The 20649-nt window shown below is 42.7% G+C and overlaps 1 protein-coding gene across 8 annotated transcripts in view; it reads right to left on the reverse strand.

Annotated features, from left to right (window-relative positions):
• Sulf1 (sulfatase 1) overlaps positions 1–20649 on the reverse strand; it is a 226594-nt gene that overhangs the window by 110238 nt on the left and 95707 nt on the right. For 5 of the 8 annotated variants that reach the window (XM_060385852.1, XM_060385847.1, XM_060385851.1 and 2 more), the window contains exon 2: positions 11754–11848. The gene's annotated coding sequence lies outside the window, so the exon portion shown is untranslated. Of the gene's footprint in view, positions 1–11753; positions 11849–15606; positions 16559–19728; positions 19896–20649 lie in introns of those variants that run through there. The other 3 variants (XM_060385849.1, XM_060385848.1, XM_060385853.1) reach the window with 2 other exon arrangements.

Genomic DNA, 20649 nt, shown 5'->3' on the forward strand with positions numbered 1-20649 from the left:
GGAAAGTTGAGATGTTACTTGTGGGGCAGGGTGTTGGCTGGCGGGAAAGCTCTAGTATGGGGAAAACCGAAAAGAAAAGATGGAATTAGCTAGCATAGGAGGGCTTTACACATTCAAAACAGGCAAATCTGTGAGTTCGAGGCCAGCCTGGTCTACACAGTGAGTCAGGACAGCCAGGTATGAATGCATAGGGAGACCCTGTCTCAAACAACAACAACAAAAACAACAACAACAAATTTTATGAAAAATTAGACAATAATGAACTAATGTAACTGGTAAAAACAGATGAATAGAAATACTAAACAGAAAAACAATGCAATATTGAAACAGAAGTCTTTAAAAATATGAATTCTGTCTCAGGGACTGGTGGGGTGATTTTAGCATTAGCTACTGTGACATTTCTGTAGTTGCAGTCTGGGAGAAAGCGGTGGTTAATAGATAAATATTTGAAAAAATAATTACTGAAAACGTCAAAGGCTCAAGTTGCCCCAAACACAGTCACAGCAGTGTAGCAAATGTCCTAAACAAGAATTGCAAGCCGTGGGCCTTTGATATATTTAAAACTCAGAATTTTAAACTTTCAGCACCCACACTGCATGACAAGTAGACATTCAACCCATTATTTCATGGACAAAGTTATCAGGCTGTGTGTTCAAGGTTTACATGAAAAAGAAACGCATTTTGTGTTTAGACGTGAGTCTCATTTCCAAAATTTCATGATGTATGTAACGATTTTAAAATCTAAACAACAGAAAAATCTGAACTCTAAACTATTCACGGACACGAGCATTTTGGATAATTACTGTATGTAGAACCTTCGTTGTTTAAATTCCGTGTTTATTTTTCTTTGTCCCATGCATTGTCCTACAACATGCAGCAACCTCGCACCTTCCTCTCCTTCCAGAACCGAGATGGCTGAACTTCCTGTGACGAGTAAAGAGTTTGATAGAGAGAGCACAGAGTACAAATACAGGCTCTCTTTGTTTGCTTTTGGTTTTTCAGGACAGGGTTTCTCTGTGTAGCCCTGGCTGTCCTAGAGCTCACTCTGCAGACCAGGGTAGCCTCAAACCCAGAGATTCACCTGCTTCTGCCTCCCAAGTGCTGGGACTAAAGGTGTGAGCTTTACCACCGTGTTTTGTTGTCATTATTGATCACTACCTCACTTAATAGACCCATTTTTCCCATTTTTTTCTTCTCAAATTCATTATCAACTTAATCAGAGGCCCAAGACTGTCCAATCCTCATTCTCTTTAGAAATGTCTCCCACCAAAGCCCCATCAGTCTGTCTGTCTATCTCTTAAACACTTTGTGGTAAATGAGAGTCTTTTCTTCTTTCTCTACTTTCTCATCTTTTTCTTTTTCTTTTTTTTTAAACCTGTATAAGTCACCATCTTGTCACTGAGACAAGCAACTTAAAGAAGGAAGAAGATTTTCCATTGTACCTGTGACAGTGGTTTCGGTTAGTTCAGAGTCAGCTGGTCTCATTGCTTTTAGGCCATGATAAGGCAGGGACATGACAGTGGAGGAGAGCTTCTCATTGAAGGCCACCCAGGAAGCAGGTCAAGAGAAAAGATGGGGAAGTGAGGAGGAGAAGAAGAGAAAGGGGAGGACCAGGGATGATGTCTACCGTTCTAGGGCACACGTCAAGCGACCTAGTTCCTCCAACAGAGCCCCTCTTAGTTTCCAACACCTTCCAGTGTTGTCGGCAGATTACGAATCCACGAATGGGCTAATCCATTGATTGGGACAGATTCCTCATGATCCACTCACTTCTTAAGGCCTACCTCTGAGCATCACCCTGAGGATGTGATTGAGACTTTCAGCAAGTACGTTTTTTTGGGAAGACGTTCCCATCTGGCCCATCACACAGAAATGAAATCACATTTAGAAAACAACAGGGGATCCAAACCCAGGCAGAAATCTGTATTCCTAATCTCTGTTCATCTCCTTCACAGATCAGTGTAAATTCGAGATAAAGAGAAGGACTCACATTTCAAGGAAGACTCCTGTGAGGGTGGTTATTCCCGCATCTCTTCTGAAGTCTCCCCTAAAGTAGGACAGGCTCTTCATATGCCACTACACCTGGGCAGCATTGTGTGCATTTCCAGATAGCCACAAAAGCCAACACCTGTCCATCTAGTTAGAAGTAGGTTGATTACAGGGGTCTACTGCCCATGAGCTGCTGCTTAACAGAAGCCCTATGTTTTGATAGTCAGAACTATTGTCTGTCACCTTGTAGGGGTTAGTTAGTGCTAGAATGGACGCTCATACATGTATGCACAAGTCACGCCATATTGATCTCTGTCTTAATAGTTCCACACCTGGGGAGAAAATTCTTTAAACTGGATGGACTTCCAAATGAGAAATGTGAACCACATTCCTCTTTTTCACCCAGAAGGGACATTGCAGCACTAAGAAGCTGAGACCTTGGAGGTGACAGAGATAAGTTCTCGTATAAATCAAGCTTGAGGGTAGGGAAGGCTAACTTTCCCCGGGAGAAAAACAGCCATGGGAGACACCAACAGAAAGCTGTGGGGGGTCTGTGTGTGTGTGTGTGTGTGTGTGTGTGTGTGTGTGTGAGAGAGAGAGAGAGAGAGAGAGAGAGAGAGAGTTGGAAGGTCTCCCTGGCTTCTGTCTGGAGGATCCTGATAAAGACAGTCTTTACTAAACCAGGCATAGTGGCACATGCCAGTAATCCCAGCAGAGGCAGAGAAACAGAGGCAGAGAGGCAGAGGCAGAGGGAGAGGCAGAGAGGCAAAGAGGCAGAGGCAGAGGCAGAGGCAGAGGCAGAGGCAGAGGCAGGAGCAAGCAGATCTCTATGAGCAGATCTCTATGAGGCCAGCTTGGACTATAAAGCAAGTCCAGGACAGCCAAGGTTGCATAGAGAAACCCTGTCTTGAAAACAACAAAAACAAAACAAACAAACAAACAAACAAACAAAAACAAACCACCAACACCAACAAAACAGTCTTTCAATCATCTTAGTGCATTGCAGAAGCCAATCAACATTAAAAGCAGAAGAACCTCTCCCCTGGAAGCTGATCTGACCATAGTCTTCTTTCTAATTTTCTGACTTTTGGAGCCAATCCTTAGCTGAACTTCAGCAACTATGAGCACATTATGTCCTTGCTGATTCTACTCTGCTTCTCAGGCAGAAGCTCATAAGCAGTCTTCATTCTGTTTTGATTGACTCACACTTCTCTAGCCCTGAACATGGAGCGGAAACCCTGGGGATTGTACGGCTTCTCTTCTTTGCAGAACAACTTTGAATGCGTGCCAGCCATCAAAAGCACACATTGGGATTCGTTTACTGGCAGATAGGCATCGAGCTAAAAGAATAATGAGGGAGAATGAGGTGCTGGGAACAACAGAGGATGATGGGAACTAATGATCAGCACGCAATGCCTTCATCTTTTCATATCACAGCAATAGCAAGAGGTTATGTTTGAACGGCTTCCTGTTTGCCCCCTGAAGTGCTTTTGCATTCTTTATTTAAAACATCCCCATGAGGGGAAAATGAGGCAAGTACATTCCAATTCCCTAGAAAGTTACAGGCTGAATGCCTCACACCAGATCCAGCATCTTACTTCTTGGTTTTCACTTCCACGTTCTTATCGTCAGGAGACAAAAATCCCTGTATTCTGTAGAGCACAGCACAGCACTGGCTATTAGGAACGGCGCTGGCCATATCTCATGCAGTGCTCAGGACCATCACATATGGCCTGACCTTTTGTCTATGAATTGTAGGATGTGGATGAATTGAATTAATTAAATACCTGGGGTATTTAGGACTTTTTCTTCTTCTCTCTCTCTAGTATAAAAAAATCCATCAACTCACTTAACTTTCTTATTGTTAAAATATATAAAAGCTAATTAATTTTATCATGAATCTCATTGTAAGACTACTCCAGGACTAGATCACCTCTTGGTATAATGTTCTTGTGGAATGTATACAATTTACCCTTGTTTATTCAAATGCTGATTTCTCTACACCACTATCTGGTTTCAATCCAGATATTGCATGGCGATGCTTAGAATAAGCACCACCTGTCTCAAGTTTGTGTAAACATGCCACCATTTGTTCTCTCTATTTTCAATAAAACAACCAGCCAATGCTGTGCAATGGAGAGAATAGGGTGGGACATCCTGGGCCGGAGGGGAGAAGAAGTGAGTGGGAGGAGTGGGAGAACAGAGATCGGCAGGAGAGGACTTGGAACCACGAGGAGAGATGAACCGGACCTAAGATATGACTAAAAGTAAGTATAATGTGGGAAATCTGAATGATAGGAAACTATGCAGGCTGGGAGGTTAAGGATGGAGTAATCATTGCCCAGCATTGTTAACTAAATACATCTTAGTCTCTGTGTGGTGATTTGGGTATACAGCTGGTTTAGGAACAACCGCTGTTTAACTAAAAGATAAATCAATAATAAATATTAATAATCAACAACAGTCACCTGCTTTGTAGATAGATTTGCTTAAAAAAATCCATGTGCAGTTTTAAATGCTGGTGTCCACTGACGGTAGGCAAAGGACTTAGATGTTTTTAAAACACACATAGGAAGAAAATGGAAAATGAAAATTTGAGCGCTTATGAGAGTGCTGACAATACTCAGAAATGCTTATTTATTTTCAAATGGAATGATGATTACGCTGCAGCTGGAGAGATAGTTCAACATGTAAAAGTATTTGCTGCTCTTGCAGAGAACCTGAGATCAGTTCTCAACACTAGTATCAGGAGGTTCACAACCACCTGTAACTAAGCTCCAAAGAATCCAGTTTCCCTTTCTGGCCTCCCTGGGCATCTGAACACACATGCACACACACACACACACACACACACACACACACACACTAGAAATAAAACTAATATTTTAAAAATTAATGCCACTTTCTCAAATATCCTTTAGCCAATTAGCTTTCATTTCCAAATAATGGTTTTAGAAATTATTCTCTTAGAATCTGCCCCTACAGTACTCTATACTGTCAATGTTCCTTTTTACATTTTGGTAGAAGTATCCCAAGGGGCCTTCAAACATATTTGTCACAACACACATGTCTCTAGTACTGTAGAGAAAGGTAAGAATCTACATGAAATGAAAATTCCTGTGACATCATTATTATTACTACTACTGGTAGTAGTTTTACATTTTCACATAGTCTATGAGAAAGACAAACTGAATGCATTCATGTCCTTGAAGACCACTAGTTTATAAAAAATAAACATTTTTTACAAGTCGCCAAGCTACAGTCATTTCTATAAAGACCTTGCACGTAGTGTTTCCATTCTACTATTGAAACCATGTGCAAAAAGGCTTGGCCAGTGACTAATTTCTTCAAAGCTCTGTTAATGCTGTGACCAACAGATTTGACCTTTCTGCCTAATTATTCTGGGACTGACTTCTTCGAAAGTCTTCACTTGTAATTATCATGCACTGCTGTGAAATTTAAGCAGATAAATGAGGTCTAGGTAGGATATTCTTGAGAGGAAAAAAAATACAAAATTGAGTATATCTGTCACTGGAACTAGGAACACCAGACTGACCAACACAGAGATCAAATGGTTCTTCTCTAAGGAGAATTAATAAGCCCTCAAAAGTGCTCTAACAGGGCATAAGGGAGTGCTTCCTTTCAGAAAGTGACTTCCTGAAATCACTTTCTTCTTAACCTGAGTGTGCCAGTCAGAATTCTCCTACAAAAAGAAATACCAATTAAAAGAATTAGATGTGGTAGCAAGTTGCATGACTATTGTTTGTCTACAGAAAATGGAAAAGACACAAACTCTGAATGCATTCAGGTCCTTGAAGACCACTGGGTTATCAAAAATAACATATTCTATAAGTCTCCAAGCTACAGATGTTTCTATAAAGAGCCTGCACATAGTATTTCCATTCTAGTATTAAAACCACGTACAAATCAAGACACTTTTTTTTTGTACTGACTTGTGACATGGTGGACTTAGAAAAGCGATCAGACCCAGTGTGGGTCGTTTCTGCATCGGATGGGAAGATCCTGCTCTTCTTTCCTGCCTCCGGATTTAGGGGGAGACAGGATCTTGTGAGTAGTTGCTCTAAGATGCTTTCTGAGAAATACCACAGCGCAGGACTCTGTCCTAACAATTTCTGGCTCCAAGCAGGGAACAACACTATTGTTGTGTGACCTGATTTCATTTCAGTGATTGTCCTGGCAAAGAATGACATCATCCCATTCTTTCTCTCTTGATGGTCACTTGTGAATGTCTCGCAGCCCCAACCCCTAACATAATTGGACTACATTTTCTCAATGGGGAAATAGTTCTCTTCCTGCTAACTTCCCATCTGAATGTATCATTGTGGCAAGAGATGAGAGAGAGGCTTTCCTTGACCGGGCAATGTCTCTGGGAGTTGGCTTCCTCTTCCTGTAAAACAAAGCGCCTGTCTATTGGTAGCCAGAGCTGCTGAGGGTTAGCCTTGTTTAACGCTAGGACAGGTCATGACTAAACGAGGATAAGGCTGTGACAGCTTGACACATGTTTCTCATCTCCTTGGACGACCTTTTTCGAAAACAAATTCACCAGGTTGTGAGTGGATTCCGGAGTAAGGAGCTCTGCCTTGAGGTAGCATCCTCAGCACTACAAACAAAACCCACTCATCTCCATAAGCTCACCTGACTTGACAGTGTGCTGTCTAAAGGGACCTGCTTAACTACGTACATAAACGTGTACAAACATGTGTGATGTTCCCTTGCTAACCCTTGGGCATCGGCTAAATTTTTATTGAAGACACATGTCAATGTCTTTTGGCCTCAGAAGGGTGAAAGAAAAAGGACACGTGTAAATAAAAAACAACATTGGAATACAGCCACATAGACTTCCTACCCACTGTGCTTCAGGAGCTGTGTCTTGTAGCAAAAAAGGAAGAACAACTTCTGTGTCCCAGACCGTGTGAGAGAGTGTTATGCACAAGTCAAGGAGGACTAAGAAGGACAATAAGAATAAAATCCCCTATCTTCCATGAGCGCAATTCTATGAGAGACTAAACATTACCCTGTAGAATTGCTCCTTTTGGTGGCAGGTAGAGTGCTGGGCGGAATTTAATCCCCAGCAGGGTAGCAACGACACACAAATAGATAAAACTAAAAAGCAGCCACACAGCAGCAACAATTTTCTATTATTATACCAAATGTGTATTCACACAGAAAAGACTGGTGCATTTGAGTTGTGTGTAATTTTTTTTAATGTTTTTAAAAATTTCACAGTAGGCAGCTCTTATGCTGTTGTACAATTAATGCATACTTTAAAATAATTTTAGCTTTCTGGTGCCTCCTTTAATGAGAAATGCTAGTGAAAGAGTCTCCCTAAAACAAGAGTCTGTGGTTGACATGAATTTGGGAAAACATTCAATGCTAATTGCTTATCAAGACGAATAATTTGCACTGTGTTTAGGATCTGCTTCAAAAACAGACTTTTTGAAGAGATATGGTTTAGTAGTGCAGCTGCTGAGAAATTTGAAAGTCAGTTATATTAATGTATTGTATTTGACTTTAAATATTGTATAGAATAAAGTGTCACAAGCATAGAGCTATGGAAGGCATGCTTATGAGAGTAAAAACTCATCCTACAGGAGCTGGAGAAATGGCTCCTTCCACAAACCCAGGTTTGGTTCTCAGCACCCATATGGTGCCTGAAAACTGTCTGTAACTACAGTTCCAAGTGAGCCTATACCCTCTCGCCTTCATGCACCCACATGGTACCCATAAACACCATCTGTCTCTGTCTCTCTGTGTGTGTTTCTCTGTCTTCTGTCTGTCTGTCTCTCTTTCACACACACAAATAACAAACAATTTGAAAAAAGTTTCCTACCTTAGTGGCAAAGTGGTTCAGCAGGATTAAAGTACTTGTTGCCAAACCTTACAGCCTGACTTTGCTTTCAGGGCCCACATGGTGAAAAGAATGAACTGACTCCCACAAGTACACACACACAGAAAGTAAATACGTGAAACATGTCTTATAAAATATCTATTCTAGTTAGGTATCTTCAGGACTGGGAAGGTAGTGCTTTCCAACATGCACAGAGCTCTGGGTTCAATCCTCAGAACCTTGCAACTGGGTTTAGTAGTCCAAAAATCCCAACACTTGGGAGGTGTAGATAGGAAGGTCATTCTTGGACACATAGTGAGTTCGATGCCAGCCTGCACTATGGGAGACCCTATCTCAAAACAAAAGCAAGTAACCATCAACAGGGCTCCATGAGGTCTTAATCTCCTTACAAACAACATCGCCATTGTAAGTTCACCCACGTAGGTGCACCAAACCTGGTCCCAGTAGTGCCATATCAGAGCCCAGGAGGGGCTAGACCAGCTGTTTCTCTCTTAACAGGCATATTTCTACCTGGAAACTGTGCTCGGTGAAAGTTAATAATCTGCTCCTATGTGTGAATATTTTTTAATGTGAATCCTGAAGTTCCCAAGTGTCCTGAGACAGAGTTTTCAGCATTTTTCTGGTGACGTCTGCATTACAACTTATTTGTCCTTAGAACAAGAGTCAGTTTTCTAGGGGTTAGAAAGGTATACCCATGTGACACCCATAAACATTCTCTGTTTCTCTCTTTCTCTGCATCTTTTTCTGTCCCTGTATCTTTCTCTGTCTCTCTATTTCTCTCTTACACACCCACAAATAATAAGCAATTTGAAAAATGTTTTTCAAGTTTTTTTTTGTTTTGTTTTGTTTTTTTTCAGGATGGCTCAGTACTTAGGAGCACTTGGTGCTCTTGTAGAGGACCAGATTTTTAGCATCTACATGGTGTCTTAAAAATTGTCTGAAAAATCCAGTTCACATCCTCTTCTGGTCTCTATGGGCATCAGGCATGGAGGCAAAACACCCATATGCATAAAATAAAAATAAACGTTTTTTTTTTTAAGTCAGTTTTCTGGAACCAAGCTGGAGTGGTTTAAATGTGAAATGTCCTTCATGGACCCATGGTTTTGACTCCTTGATCCCCAGCTGCTGACATTGTCTGCAAGGTGTTTAGAATGTTCAGGACATAAGGCCCAGCAGTTGGCATAGGCCATTAGGGGCATACTGTTAAAGGTGATAACTGTTTACGGTTTCACCAAAACACTCTTCCTGAAACAGCCAGGATGTGAACAAGTGATTTTGTAAGCTCTCCCCAACCAGACAAAGCAGCTGCTGCCACCGTGTCCTGTCATGATCGCCCTGAAAGTGTGAGGCAGGATAAAATGGCCTCGCTTGGGTTGTTCCTGTCAAGAATGCTACCGCATGCAAGCAAAGTCACTAACGCACCAATCAGGAGGGGCTTGAGGTTTGTCCACAGTAACTCCTGGTCCAGGCATTTGAGGTACATATTTTGGAGATAATGAGAACTTCTAAAAACAGGAAAGCCGGTTTATTTAGTTAGTGATGCCAGAGAATGAACCAGGGCTTTGTTCACACTAGGAATGTCTTCTAGCACTAAGCTACACCTCCAGTCCAAGCGCTTCATATGTTTGTGTGTGTGTGTGTGTGTGTGTGTGTGTGTGTGCACATATGTATTTAACTATATTAATACAAAGGGCATGAACATGTTTCAGGTTTGAGGACAACTTTGTGAAGTGGCCTCTTCTTTTACATTTGCATAGTTTTTGGGGGGTCAACTTTATCTACCAGGCTTCAGAGGCAAGCACTTTTATAGGCTGAGACACCTTCCTATTCTCAACAAGCAGTTCTTAATGCTGAGGAATATGAAGCAAAAGAACACGATTCAGTGATGGTATGAATCGAGGAGCAAAGAAAACGGCACAAGACACAATTCTGAGGAGATGCCAGTCAGTAAAATGGTTCTAACCATGTAGATCCACTCTAAAAGGACTCATTTCTTTCTACAAAACTCCCTCCACAGGAGGCTGGAGGGTGTGTGAATGCAGATGTGGCTGAGGATAGACTGCCAGTCAGCCCTGATATTTGAATTTTTCAGTTCATGGAAAAAAAAAGGAGATTGGAACTAGCTGTACAGGGAACCCACAGGTTAGTGAGAACTAAGGGTCCTGCATGGTTACAATTGAGCAAAGCACTTTGATCCGAAAACAATCAAGAAAACAGTCAAGAAAACAATCCTAGCAGGGGAGGAGAGGCAGAGGCAGGTGGATCTTTGTGAGTCTGAGGCCAGCCTGGTCTACAAAGCAAGTTCAGGACAGCCAAGTTTACACAGAGAAACCCTGTCTCAAAACAAACAAACAAAAACCAACAAAACAAAACAAAAAACCAAAAAGGGTGCAACACTTACAGGGGAGACTTTCCCATTAAAAAGAGGAAAGAGTGAAATGAGAAGGCGATGGCCAGACAAAACACAACACAACACAGAATTCCAGAAAAGTGGCCGCTTCCTAACATGGGATAACCTAAGATGCTATGGAATAGCTGGGCTTCAGTAGTCCCTTGGGAAAGCAATGGTTAATGTTGAGGTTTCCGTCTCCTCTGCAGTTTATTTTCAGTGGCATCACACATGAGGCCAACCTTGGTCCCAGAGAAATGCAGACGCGTTGGCCTTGAAGTTCACACAGTTGTTTGGTAAACTGAATGGAGAAGTAGAGAACTCTAGAGAACTTTCTCCTAAGCATGGGCCCTGTTTTTCTCTTCAGAGGTGTTTTCCTCCCCTGCTTGCAGGAGCATCTGTTTTGCTTGAGCCCTGGGGTTGCTGGGTAACCCAGGCTGTCCTTGCACTCTGGATACTCTTTCCTCTCCTCTGAATTCTGGGATTACAGGCATATTGCACCCAGCTTTGACATAAAGAAGGCTCCTTCTCAACATCTCCCCTTTATTGATTCCACTTGCAGATGACAGGTGGAGTAAACTGAATGTCTTAGTGACATGTGACAGAGGAAAGCTTCTGATGAGTGTCTGGGATTGAATGCTGAGACACTCAACCCATCCTGGGTAGCCAGACACTTCCAGCCCTTTCCTTTTCACTCATCAGGCACAGGGAAAGTGAATAAAAACACCCCTTGGAAGACAGAACTGAAATCCAGACAGAACAGAAGGTTTTGCTTTGTTTTATTTTCCTGTGTGAGATTCATGGACTTTCTGGCGATTAGAGGACTGTTTCCAAGACAGCCTGGGTCAGTGCAAGCCTTTGAAGGAAAACCAAGTAAAAGATGAAGGATGCTGAAAAGGAGAACTCTGAGACCAATCAACAGTTTCTACTGCACAAGATTGCTTGGGCTGTGGGAAAGTTGAACAACTGAGGAACAACCCATTGGCGTGTAAACTCCTGGGAATCCAGCTCCCAATATTGTTCTTGGGAACAATGTCTAATTGCTGTGGCAGGGGTCTCCACAGTGTCCTCCACCCCCACATCAATTGAGGTGCTACCACTTATCCTCTTAGATCAGAAAATGTGAAGAGAAGCTATGGACAAGCTGGTGACATCTATGCGCTTTTAACATTACAGGACACTGGGGTGACTGAGATGGCGGCCATTCATTTCTTGACTCTCGTGAGGCAGAAATTACCTAGTTTTTGAATACCAAGTCATGTTAGGTCATGAGACTCTTTATTATGAACCGTTTATGGCACTCCTGAGGACTGACATGACATGATTGGTCATATGTAAGGCCTCTCTTACCTCTCTTCACCAAGATGGACAGTGGTATAGGAAGGGGTAGGACCATGGACTTTGGTTCCTGTTAGCACTTAAACTTTCCTTTCCGCTAGCCAGAGCAGCACATAGTGCTCAGGTGCCCTGGAGCAATTAGTTAAGAGACAAAGCTTTGACGAGTACCTTTGAAGCTTCCCTGCAGTGATTCTGCCGTGAAGAACCTTCATGTCATTTGCCGGATTCACCCCCTCAAGCTGATGGCGGCTGGCCCTCAGCACCTGTGATGGAGAACAAAGGTGTTATCAATCGCATTCTGGTCAGCAATTTCTCTTATCTCTTAGATGTCACCCTTTCACAGCCTCAAAAGGAGAATATCATTAGGCACAATCTTCTGACAAGCACACATTAATTCTTTGAAACATACTGGGTAATTCAGCCCTTTTCTAGAAGCTTCCATTTTGCCTCTTCTTTCAGGGAATGGCTTCCCATTAGTGCCATTTCATATTATTCTTTGCTTGGGTTTTATAGATCCAATAAATGAGTTTCTTTTCTTAAAGATTTACAGTGCGTACCATGTTTAAAAAGTCAAGGGGCATTTAATTTCAGGTCATGGGATCTATTTTAAAGGGAAACGTGCTGAATCATAGAATCTTTTATTTGATGAGTGGTAAAGGAAGCCTTTACAAGAGGTTCAGTTTGTTTCTGTTCTGCATTTCCAACAGGTGAAAATGTGTCTAAAGTAAATGTAGACACTTCACAAAGGAAGCAACACTCGTTTTGATGGATTCTTTCATGAAGCATATCGTGTCACATTTTAAACACGTACATGGACTGTGTGTACAATGTATAAGTCAGATGAAGAAATGATAGGATAGCCTAAGAAACAGCGTGCCATTTAAAAATTCATTATTTCCTTCGCCTTTAACATCTTTCTCATGAAAACAGTGTTTAAGACAGATTTTGTGTAAAGCTTGAAGCTTTCTTACCTCTGCATGGTTGAAGGGCAATTGGGTGTTGACCTACACAAAGGGACCCCTAGAGACCGATGGGTGCGGATTTTTAGCCTCCAAAGACCTGAAACCTCTTGTTCTGGACTGGCTTTGGGATTCAGTTTCAGCGTGGGCAGTTCCAGGCTCCACCCCCAGTGCAGTAAGCATCCCATCTATGCTGTCATGCAGGATGCTGGCTGGGGTCAGGTTGGCATCGTGTGACAGCAAGATAACACCACATGACAACCACTGTGGACATGCTCCTGGGGAAGATGGTGGAAATCCAAGTGACAGCACTCACAGGCTAGGTGACGATGAGCGAATTACTTAGCCTCCATCTCAGTATGCGCTTTTGAAAACCAAGAGCTTAAAATAATGTGGGCACTCCCTGGGCCTGATGTGAGGATTACATGAGAACATCCTCTTGAAAAACTGTGAAGAGTTTCTCCCACAAAATATCATCATTTGGGTAATTTGAGCAATGAATCCTAGGTTGCCAATGGATTCATTTCTTTTCACACTTATTTATACATAGACCTTTGTCCCTGGCTGAGCAAAAACATGTACAAGTGTTTTAAAAACCCGATCAATGTAGACCTTGATTTCTTATGCCTAAAATGGCAAGTTAAGGATTTGTTACAGGCAGCTGAAGAAAAAAAAAAAAAAAAAGAATAAGACAGCCCGAATCTATGCCTGTGACATGTACACACAAAGTCAAATACCTGCCCCTACACGGTAGGAAGAACTGTCTGTTTGCAGAGCTGAGAAAGGTGATTGGCTAACCTAACTGTAACAGTTCTCAGTTCTACCGTCTCTCCACCAGGACATGTATGGCACAGGCCTTTCTCTTAGTTTGCCAGTTTATATCTGTTACTGCCACTACACCCAGCACTAAACACACAAACGAAATTTATTAAAATATATATCTTTTTTTTGGCATGGAGAGATGGCTTAGAGGTTAAGAGAAATGCTTTTTCAGAGGACTGGGGTTCAATTTCTAGCACTCATGTGGAGACTCACACCCATCTGTAACTCTAGTTCCGGGGCCTCTGATGCCCTCTTCAGACAATTGTGGGTTCCAACATGCATGAGGTACAGACATACAGATGGGGACAAAACACATAAAGTAAATTAAATAAGAAAATTAATTTTTTGAAACTTGATTAACGAAGTCCTGATAATAGCAAATTTATTACATAGTAATTAAACCAGTACCACCTGGCAAGTGGAACTGATACTATTGGTGAAATTGTAGGTTTATGGTTGTTTGTATTTAATTAAAGTTATTTTAAATTTCAATGATATTGATATGCAGTGGGCTGGCTCACCATCTCTGTAGATTCTGCACCCTCAGATTTAACCAGTTAAGGGACAAAAATGCCTGAAAAATAAATTTCCTGTGTTCATAACACACAGACTGTTTCCGGTATCATTTATTCCCTAGGCAGTTATTATTAGATATATTCAATTAGACAGTTTTAACAGCTACCTACATAGCATCTGCGTTAAACTTGTGTTACAATGAATCTACAAGTAATTTGTAGTGTGCAGAAACATACACATACATTATATGTGAACACGATGCATGCTGTTTTATATGAGGGACTTGAGGATTCAGACTGATATTTATAGTGTGTAAATGTTGTCACACTATGCAGCCCTGGCTGTCCTGGAACTTGCTATGTAGAGTGTGCTGACCTTGACCTTTCCATAGCCCTCCTGACTCTGCCTCCTGAGTGCTGAGATTACCCTGCACAGTTTGTTACTGTTTTTGTCGACAGGCTGTCATTCTGAAACTCAAGCCGGCCAGAACTCACTGTGCAAACTAGAGTGGCCTTGAATGCTCATCTGCCTTCTTGCCTCAGTTGCCAAAAATGCTGGGACTGTAGACGTGAAGCACCTGGACCCCAGCTTTGATCACTTTAGGTGATAGCACAAACCAAGTTGAGGCTCCGAACACACTTGTTCGTAACATGTGACCAAAGATCTCTTTAGCCCTGCTGCCCCACGATGCTCAAAGAGTCTGTAATTGTCTGTTTCTGTGATAAGACGCCATGACCAAGACAATTCAGGAAAGAAAACCTTTAAGTAGCATACAGGTTCAGAGAATTAGAGTCTGTAATGATGCAGCAAACATATTGTGGCAGCAACAGCTAAGAACCTTCACCTCCTGATCCACAAGAAGGAGGCAGAAGGAAAGAGAGAGAGAGAGAGAGAGAGAGAGAGAGAGACTGGGAAATGAGTCTCTTGAAACCTCTTGAAGGCTGTATTAGACGTTCTCTAACAAGGCCATATCTCCAAAACAGTTCTACAAACTGGGGACCAAGCATTCAAAACTACGTGCCTATTGGGGCCATTCATTCACTCACTCCTCCCAACCACTGCTGTGTCTTCTTCCAGATTTCAGGCCTGTTGTTCCCAGCCTAAAACGTCTACTCTTCTCTACTTCACACAGTAGCATGGTAAGCACAGGTTCCATTTCTGATCACCTCAGTTTTCACTCATCGCTACCAGCACATATAACCTGAGAGGCATCATGGCACTCAGTGATGCCATTTCTGTTATTGTTGCTGTGGCCTCTGATTGTCTTGTCTCTCCTGTCAGGTTTGAAGACTGTTCATGGAGGGCCATCTCGTAGGCTTCATCTCTACCGTATACTCTTGCCACCGTGTAGCTCCAGTAACTGCCAGGCAGTAACCGATCATCACCGTAAAACACAGTCAGGCAGTCAGGTTCCCAAATGCATATGGATCCTTGGTTTGTCTTGGAGGTTGCTCAGATTTGGCTAAAAATAAATCTAATTTTAATGGCATTAACTACAAAATGAGTGGCTAAAAAGATGGCTCCGCAGTTAAGAGCACTGGCTGCTTTTACAGAGGACCTGGGTTCGATTCCCAGCACCCACATGGTGGCTCACAGCCATTGGTAAGTACAGTTCCAGGGGATCCAGTGTTCCCTCTTGACCTTCATCATCACTGCACACAGATGATGTGTGAGCATACATGCAGGTAAAAAACCTCAAACACATAACACAAAATCAAACCCACCTTTTGAAAAGATGTAAAATAAAGAATTAATTCTTAGCTCACAATGAAACCAGACCAGGAATTGCCTAGACTCACTCTGAGCCATTTGTCCCAGGTTAAACAGTTTCTGTAAGCAATGACTAGGCAAAAGACTCAGCAATGTTGTATGAGGTGTGTGTCTGTGTATGTGCGTGCGCTCTCACACCCACACCGATGCTTGAGTCTTCATCTTGGTCCCAAAGTCTGCATAGTGTAGGCACATATGCCTGTTCTTTAGAAGCTGTCATCCACCAGTGAGTGCCAGGCCTTTTCCTGGCATCTGTAGAGAAGCAAAACTTGGTTTCCTAGCTGTACTCGCCAAGCTTGGGTCAGCTTTTTGAGGCACTGTTTCTGCATTTGGTGCTTAAGCGTGAACAAGTGAACGAGATGACCGTTTACTGTTCTTTTCTTGCCCCGTGTCTCAGATGTTTCCTTCACCAACTCAACAGATTTTGCTGTGGAGGAAATGTCCTTAAAACCCCAGGCCTTGGTGGAAAATGTTAGAACTGATCAAGGTTAGCGAAATGCTGTGTGGGTGACAGATTTTTTTTTTTTAAAGCTGTGTTTTGGAGCTATCTTTCTCTTCACACTGAATAGACACAATCAGTGGGTTAAGTTGTGGTCCTTCTTATGCAGACAGAGTGATGTTTGTTGTCTCCCTGTTAGTGACTTCAGTCTTCCTGCTGACACATTCTGCCTTAGGTCCTTTGGCCCTGGAAAGTAGTTCCAAACTGCTGTCCCTAAAAGATGGTCAAAAGGTCCAAAATGTCCTCATTAGTACATTGCACCAAACCGCACAAATCCTGGCACGGTGAATGGTGCGTTCGTGCGAAGATTACTTCATCCACAATGACATGAGACCAAAAAAAACATGAGAACTTCAGAAGCCAAACCTAAAAGAGTTGAGGCGCTTCTAGCTTTGCCTAGAGCCTAGAACTAAGCAAAACCCAACGTCCTCAGCACTCAGGTGTCTATGTTCATCTGCCCTTCAGATGCTGTGGAGGCAGCCTGGATGGAGGAAGCCCTTGCAGCCTCCAGGGGCATCCAGAGATGCATGGAGGTGCGCCCAGAGTTCACGAAACCTCTGCTGCCTGCCTGCATGGCCTCTGTGTGGACTGGTTGGTATCATACACCAAACTGTATTTTCTTCCCACACCTCCCTGCACTTTTGGGAATCTCCAACATTATCTTTTCCTCTTCCCTGCCCCTTCACCCCAGAACAGCCAAGACCTTAGCGAAATTCTCCTGCCTCAAGCTCTCAAGTGCTGGAATTAGAGCCATTAACCACCACACCCAGCTTCTGTCTTTCTCTCCTTGTTCTCCATTCCTCTTCCCTACTTTTCTTTATTTCAAGAGTATGCAACATGTTTTCATTCTGTAGCCCAAGCTGGCCTGGAATTCACAATTTAAACTCATGGCAATCTTTCTTCATTTCACTTTCCTTCTTGCCTTCCTCCTCTCTTCTCCTATCCCCTCCTTTCTGTATTTTGAGATAAAGTCTTGCTGTATGGTCCAACCTGACCTGATAAGTTCTTCTTAGACCAGGTTGGCCTGGAGCCCATGAGACTCCTACCTCAGACACCCAAGTACTGGAATTACAGGTGTGTATCATATCTGACTCATGTTTTCTCATTTTTAAAAATTTTTAATTAGTTTTTTTCCTCTGTGTGTGTATGTGTGTGTGTGTGGTGTGTGTGTGCATTTGTGTGTCAATGCATGCCCATAGGCATATAGCATAGCTGTGGATAGAGGTCAAAAGATTAGCTTCGCTCATGCTAGGCCGATGTTTTCCATAGCCTTGGGTCTAACTCCACTATCCAATGTCAAGCCATTTTGGAAAGAAAAAAAAAAAAGGAACATTTTTATTATATCATAAAACCAGAGGGGCTGAGATATAAACTTCATGGCAAAACACTTGCCAAGCATATGTAAAGTTTGGGTCCAATCCCAGCCCCTGACTCCCCCCCAAAAAAAAAAGTCAAAGAAATTTTCAATGTTTTTGTAATTGGGGGATGGGAATGAAACATCTGAAGGCTAGTGAAATTTAGATTATAATCAAATACCACCTAAGAAATGATTTAAAGAAATTATGATAGAGGTAGAAATCACTTCTTACATCTGTGCTTAAATACAGTTCACCTACCGAGAGGAAATATTATACAAGTTTACAAGCTGGAGAGCCACAATGTCTGGGGCTAAATCTCTTTCATAATCAATGGCATGTACTCTGCAGTGTTCAGGTGGGGATAAGAGCTCAGAAATCCAGGAAATCTGAGATGCTTTGACGTAGAAGATTAAGCGCTGAGCTTAGAGAGGGTGAAAGGGTTTGAAAAACCCAAGGTTATCAAGTAATCAGATCCCCAAGACTGAAAAAGTTGCAGCTTCCTGTCTGCGAAGCAGGTTTTTCTCTTTGCCTAAAATGCTAAATTTTATTCCGACTGCTAGAACTGGAAGGATGGCTGAGTGGTTAAGCCATTATTGCTCTTACAGAAGACCCAGTTTGGTTCTCAGCTCTCACAGAAGCAGCTTATAATCACTGGTGAGTGATTATAAGCTAAGGGCTTCCAAGAATGCATACACACACACACACACACACACACACACACACACACATATAAGTCTTTAAAGAAATAAATTATAAGTGTCACCAGCTCCCTCTCTGCAAATTCCCACACTCTACTGGAGAATGGCAGGAACGTGCTGTTGGTATTTAGGAGAAAGGGTTGCAGATCTCTTCTCGGCCAGGTAAGGAAATACAAGTTGGGCTTTGGCCTTGGGGTGGGCCCCAACCAAACTGAAGTGAAAACTGCCTGCTGAAAAGCCTTCTTTTTGATGGGCAAGTAGGCCCACTGTTTGAGTATATGATGCTCCACTCTGCTCACTTCTGGCGGCTTGGTGAAATCAAACATTCCTCTCTTTAAAGGTACACAGAGGTCACCTAGGCATGGATGTCCTCTTGTGAAGTTAAAGAGAGCACAATCTACCAGACAGAAAGCGGGGACGTAGAACCGAAGGCAGCAGCGACCAAGGGAAAAGCGGTAAATCCAGGGAGCCAGGATGCAGACGTGGCTTGGGAGCGTTAAGACGTAAGAAGGCTTACTCGTTACATTTCCATTCAAAATTACACAGAGAGGGAAATCTGTCAGTTTTATACTCTTATGAGATTGAGCAGGGGAGACCAAGTGTGAGAACCTGGGATTAATCCCCAGGCTCCACATTAAAAAGTCAAGCATGGCAGTGGTGTGAGCTGTGATTCCAGTGTCTGGAGGATCCCTGAAGCTGAGTGGGGAGCCAGCTTAGCCTAACCATTGCGTTCCAGGTCCTAGTGAGAGACCTTGTCTCCAAAACAAAACAAAACAAAACAAGGCAGACACCGTGAGTACCCAAGGCTGCCCTCTGGTTTGCTCGCGCACGCACACACATGCGCACTCTCATGCACATTTAGACACCTACAACTTAAACACACACACACACATCTTTATTTTTATTCAATGGTTCAATTCCTTATGATCAACATCGCTGGTTTTATCTAACTGAACTCTATTTCTTCTCTGCTTGCATCTTTTGTTATATTGTGTCTCCCTGTATCTAGCCACTCAGTTGCCTAAATCTGAAACTAGTATAGAAATTTCCTGTCCTTTCATTCCATTCATCCAGGCCCAAGTCAAGAATGTCTTCTACCTTCTAAACATGTCTGGAATCTTAGTCTGTTGTCCGCCTTCGCAGCTCAGGCCATGTCCTTTTACATTTGGACACAGTAGTCTCCCCACTGTTCTCCTACTTTGTAGATTTCTACTCCCTGGCCTTCGCACAACTCATACATCATGTTGTCACGGGGAGCCGTATATAAAAACTATCTAGGACTTGAAGTGTGGCTCTGGGGTAGAGCCCTTTGCCTAGCATTTAGAAGGTCCTAGACTTTATCCCTTGCACTGTGAATACAAACAAGCAAGAATATTTCTAACATACAAATCATGTATGTTTTCTATTTCCCAGCTCTACACAACTTCTTTTGTTTCTCCTTTGATTAAAAAGTGGACCCCCCCCCAAATGGTGGACATTCAGGAATAGGAGCTCTGGGCTACAGATGCTTCCTTTACTGACCTGAGGTGGCTCTAAACAGAGTAGTCCAAAGAAGTAACACTATCAGGGCTGAAGATGGCGCAGAGGTTAAGAGCACTGTTGTTCCTCCAGAGGACCCTGGTTCAATTCCCAGTCCCTACATGGTGGCTCACAGCTATCTGCAGCTCCAATTCCAGGGCGTCTGGCATCTTCACAGACATATATAAGCAGGCAAAACACCAATGCACATGAAGTAAAAAAAAAAAAAAAAACTCAGTGTCTTAGTAATATAACGATTAATGTTAGTTCACACTCTGGAGAACTGTAAACAACTGTGGATCAGAAGCTGGTCTGTGGGTGTGTGTCTCAGTACAATTAACAGGACAAACCACGGTACTGAAGTAACCCTAAGTTCCTCTTCATAGAGTAGCCTACATCTCCTGTCCTGTTGGGCAGTGTCCTTCCTTTCTGGAAGGTTTTTCCTGTCAACTGCTTATTTTTTTGAAACTCAGCCCGTCACCAACACCTTCTGAAAAGTTCCTGACCTCCCAGGGCAGAAAAATGCCAACTCTTAGTTGGATACCTTCTCTCAATCCTGAACATGCTTCTTTCTTAGGTATGAAAGCTAACTCTCATGGAATTACCTGCTGCTGGGTCTGCTCCTCAGGCCAACGGCTTCTCCTAGACAAGATGTTTTACCCACCTGTGTCTTGCTACTGCTTAACACAGCATGCCATCTACCCACAGGAGATGCTCCCCAGTGAAGTGAAAGACAAAAGCAGGGGTTGGAGAGACTGCCCAGCAGTGAGGAAAGAGCTCTTCCAAGGGACCCAAGTTGCAATCTCAGCAGCCACATCAGGTGGCTCAGAATCGCTTGGAACTCTAGCTCCTGGACATCCAAAGGCCTCCTGTGGCCTCTGTGGGCACCCACAAACCCATGACAGGCATGCATATACATATATA

Source organism: Meriones unguiculatus, chromosome 6 (assembly GCF_030254825.1).
Source record: "Meriones unguiculatus strain TT.TT164.6M chromosome 6, Bangor_MerUng_6.1, whole genome shotgun sequence".
In the NCBI taxonomy this organism is placed as follows: Eukaryota; Metazoa; Chordata; class Mammalia; order Rodentia; family Muridae; genus Meriones; species Meriones unguiculatus.